The sequence below is a fragment of the Homalodisca vitripennis genome, chromosome 6 (assembly GCF_021130785.1).
Source record: "Homalodisca vitripennis isolate AUS2020 chromosome 6, UT_GWSS_2.1, whole genome shotgun sequence".
Lineage (NCBI taxonomy): Eukaryota > Metazoa > Arthropoda > Insecta > Hemiptera > Cicadellidae > Homalodisca > Homalodisca vitripennis.
Window position 1 is genome coordinate 143,290,810 of NC_060212.1, and position 4,857 is coordinate 143,295,666.

General features: G+C 39.1%; 1 non-coding gene across 1 annotated transcript; it reads right to left on the reverse strand.

Annotated features, from left to right (window-relative positions):
- Positions 1–2,293: 2,293 nt before the first annotated feature.
- Trnay-gua lies at positions 2,294–2,383 on the reverse strand. Its single transcript is given in 2 exon segments — positions 2,294–2,329; positions 2,347–2,383. It is a non-coding gene; the product is annotated as a tRNA-Tyr (tRNA).
- Positions 2,384–4,857: the final 2,474 nt, after the last annotated feature.

Sequence of the window (4,857 nt, forward strand, 5' to 3'; positions counted from 1 at the left end):
AATACTGACCTTTATTATTTATTTTTTTATTATAAATACAAGTAAAATCCATTTACTTACACTCTTTTAAATACAAATATCAATGTATTTCTACTAGTTACATTTCCCTTCACAGCTTAAACTCTTACTTCAGTACAATACTTGACATTTTGGCCAAAGAAGCAGCACTGTAATAGTACATAACTTTGAAAGATGCAATTTAAAACCGTACAAGATAATCTGATATTATATATGGCTGTAGCAGTTAAAAAAGATAATATTAGATACACGCACTTCTATCTTACCCTGTATATATCAAGGTACAAGTAAACGTAGTTTTGGGTATTATTAATCCATAAAAGAAACACCAACTTTCACTTGTTAAGAGTGCAACTCCTGGTTCCATTTTCCTTTTTGCTTATAAAGCGCAGAGTTCTTAATGTTATTTCGTGGCTCTTGGCTTAATCCTATCCGGTAAATAAGGCCAGGAAGATCATATTGCTCCTTAATATATCTGGACAGCAGACATGATCAACCACAACCTTTCTTAGTTTCACTGTTGACGAAAGGCACTCGCTGTACAAAACCAAAACCCACAGTCTGACGGCTCAGGCCTGCAAGGTTTACCTCTCTAACACTTCATCACGTCCTGCAAGGTAAAGCACACCCAGCACGAGTGAGAACGACCCTGGACCCACTCCGCGTCATCAGCTGGCGGCTTTATCTCTCATCGTGGGTCTCAAGTGGGCTGCGATGATTTAATGCGTGCTGAGCGACGAAGCGACGCTTCTTCCCATCGCTTCCTTGTTTGTCCCCAAGGCAGTCGAAGAGCCGACGGACGGCTGACGGATAATCGGATAATTCGGCCGACCTTGAGACTATAAGCCTTCTCTTGAGAGCCGTAAATAGCCTAATCGCTGATCTAACCGACACCATATGCGGACAGAATTAGATCAGATCGCAAAAAACAGAGAACACTAAGCTGTTTTCGTAGGCGGCCTTGATCTTGTCTTAATACAGTGGGCCGCTCAGAACTGAATAACAGTAATTAGAAAAGCGGGATTCGTTTGGCGATCGGCAAGCAAAACATTAAGTATGCCCTACCAGAAGCGTTAGTTTTGAGTATTTTCCATCAATCCAATTCCACATCCAATAATTTGTCAACATAATTTATACATTTGAAGTACTTTACGCATAGAAAAATAGTGTCTCACATAAACTATTTTTGTTATTTTAGGACAAGAAGCTGAGAAATTGCAATTAGTCCTATAAGGACTTTACGCTGTCTCCGGAGTGAGAAGGATATTCAAAATGGTAAGGTTGAGGGTAGGAGTCACCTCTTGTCAAGATCCATGAGGAAGGACTTGTTGCATTAATGTATGTCATATCTCCTTAGAAGAAGGTGAAGCCAGCTCTGTACCAGCCTTTCCAGTCAAAGTAGGTAGGAGGTGTCACGCCCTTATGTCTAGGCTAGCAACAGTCCTTAACACTTAAGAAACCCACCAACTCCAAAAGTCATCTTCCGCAGTAGACTGCAACTACCGATCTACCCTTACACCCTGATATCTCAACATTTGCATATTGTGATGTGCCAATCCTGGGCATCCATAATGCTGTCCATATAAAAGTGACACGTCGGTTTTTGCTGTAAACAGTGAAGTTCAACTGAAAGGTATAAACCAGCCAGACGTAAACCCTCCTGGGACCCACATAAGCTTGCTTGATCTGCAAAAAGTTAAGCAGATTGGACCATAATAAGATATTTTTTTATTTTATACACGTAGGAGTACACTATACCATGCATCGCGCAAGTTTCACTACTCGGTTGTACGCGAAGGTTCAAGGCTATTAAGTTTGGTTATTATGTTACTATGTCACACATTAAAATGTCATATGACCGTACTTATTTTGTTTAAAAATTTATTTATTCTGCAATTTTCTCGTAACCATCGATGTTACCCATATGACCAGTCTAAAAAAGTTCACTAACGCGCAGCAAAATCACATGAAGCATGACGCAAACCGTTGTAGAACTTGAAGACGCCTATATAAAAATGAAGCTTCATGCAAAATTTCAAGTCTATAGGTTAGTTTACTCTGGAGAAATCATGCGGACAAACATTGAAACTGACAGAAATTAAATTACTTACGACCCTCAGTTTACAAGCTTCGCTAACGGTCATCCAATTATATTTTAAGTAGTTATTAATTAATTTAAAATATGTTAAACTGTAAGTATTGATAGATCAATTGTTAAAATTTAAAACATATAAAGCTTGGTAAAGCTTTTAATTTTAACTTTCCAAAAAGTAACTCCTTCGGGCCGGATTTGAACCAGCGACCTATGGATACCTGAACCAGTTGCCTCTACAGTCCACCGCTCTACCAACTGAGCTACCGAAGGCGATGTGAGAACCTGGATACTTTTACTACAAACGAGATGGAGTGAGAATACGACCAGGGATCTAACAGACTCTCAAAGAACTGATTTAAAATTCCAAACGATAACAGAGTAAATTAGATTACTAATGTAGGCACACTGATGCACTGAATTTTAAACTACAATATTGCAGAAGTGGTTAGTTTAAAACTTACAGGTGTTGAAATCGTTGGGTATAAACAATAATAGTACTATAAATGTTACAATAAAGTGAGGAAAAGTATTCATTCTAGTAGAGAGAGAGGGGGGGAAGAGAGGTGGGGAGAAAGAGGGAGGGAGAGAGAATTTGATATTTCACGTTGTATACTGTGTACTCATACGCTGTACATAACATGATAATACAGATAACGCTACTTTACTCGACATAAATCTTATCTATTTATTTTTATTTTCACCTAATAATTTCTACATATTATTAATACATTTATCATTCTGGAAGTTACAATGTTCATTCATATAATTGTATTTCGTGCTACATATTTTCTAAATATTATACATAAAATACTAAATATATTAAATTTATTTGATTTTGCCAACAAAATAAGTTTCGGCATTATTCCAGAACAAAAATGTGGCTGTGCTACTTTCAAAACACCTGAGACATTTTTCCGTTCCATTCATCCGGACCGGCAAATCTACCAAAGAACACAGTCCGCTGGTCCCTTGTCCAGTGCAACGGCCGGCCATGTTCCGGTCCGCCGACCCGCATTCCTACCGCAGCCACAGCTGTCGGCGAGGCCGTACTGTGGGGCGGTGGGCGGCAGAGGGGGCGACAACGGGAGTCCAAGGTCCCGGGGAGAGAACAGCCTTGGCTCAGCACTGGACACTCAGGATACCAGCGGGGGTCTCCAGTACCATTTGCCCCGCCACCATTTGAAAATACCCGATTTCAACTGTAATATTAAATTTCGCGTTTTTCGTTTTAATTTGTCCATGAATTGACCGTGAACCGTTATCTCCGTTACGCCAATTAATTTGCATCTCTAAATGTTCATTTGTTTCATAACAATACATTACTTGAGTGAGTGTATTATTTTTTAAAGTTCCTATAGAAACGGAGTTAGCGAATCACGTGTACACGTCCGAATCAGAAAACGCGAATGCGAGAACTTTTCCAGGCGCAGAACTGCGGGCACGTGATCAGAGTCCACGTGATCCGCCAACTCATTATCATAATTCAATGTCCTCATAACGATCCTAATTGAGAAAGTTTTCAATTATAAAAGTTGTTGTAACAACAATCACAAAAGTGTTGGGGGAACTCTTGTATCAAACACTAAATCGTGGTTTTTTTACATTGGTCTTATGGGTAACGACGTTGGCAACGAGAAAAACGCAGAATAAACAAATTTGTTAACAAACTGAGAACAATCGAATGACATTTTCTTATCATGTGACTTAGCAGCATTCGCGATGACACTGCTTTGTCGGAATGGCTTCCGTTATATCCTGCCGGGGCCTTCGATATTCCGTTGTTCTGGTATATTAGTTAGTATGCCACACAAAATGCAATCATTCGATCAGAAATTTATATTTGTGCTACATACAGAAATACACATTCCAGATCTAACCTTTTACATTTCAATACTTCACGAGTACGATTATCTTTGACAGATTAGATAATAGCGAGCTGAAAATGTTTTTAGCTTAAGATTCCATTAAGGATTCGCATCGGTTTACAATTCGTTGCGATTGTATAGAAGAAGAGGGCATAGAAAAACAGTTCTGTTAGGAAATAAATAAACTTGGTAACTATTTTTAATACTTTATAATATTTAATGATGACGTGGTTCACCACCAATCATCAATCTTTCGAAGTGTTTTAGTACTTAACAAAACCGAGTATCAGTACGATTGAAGTTGTAATCTGAGAAAGATACATAGTTTTTAATGTGATAAATTTGGAATATTTTCTTTATTATGGCAGGAACCACTGTAGGGTTATTTATAGCTTAAGGACTGGACACATAATAAGAACTTAATAATAATAATTAGTACAAATATTAAATGTTTATTTTAAATTTCACCCTATCGATTCTGAGCCCCATTGAAGTTAGTATTATAAATGAGGGCTTGTGAAGGATGGCTTGCTTGAAGGAGAAGCCAGACAGCGGCGCGGCGCGGCGGTGCACTCGCAGTGCAGAAAGTAAAGGTCAGTGTCCGGGGTCCGGACAGTCAACCGCTCGCAGGACCTGACTCGGACGGGTTCTTACAACAAAGGATGCTGTTCTACAGGCTGTCTACATCCTCCTGCATCCTTCCGTAGCGCCAGCTATGTTTAACCTTTAATCTGCAGAACTTACCCCACAGCTCAGTCCGCAGACGCTTCTACCATACCTCTATTTTAATTTGATTTATTGCACACATATTTGGTGCGCCATTGTTATGTCTTCTGTGATTGTCCACTCCATCCTTCAAATCACTTTTAGATGTGACAT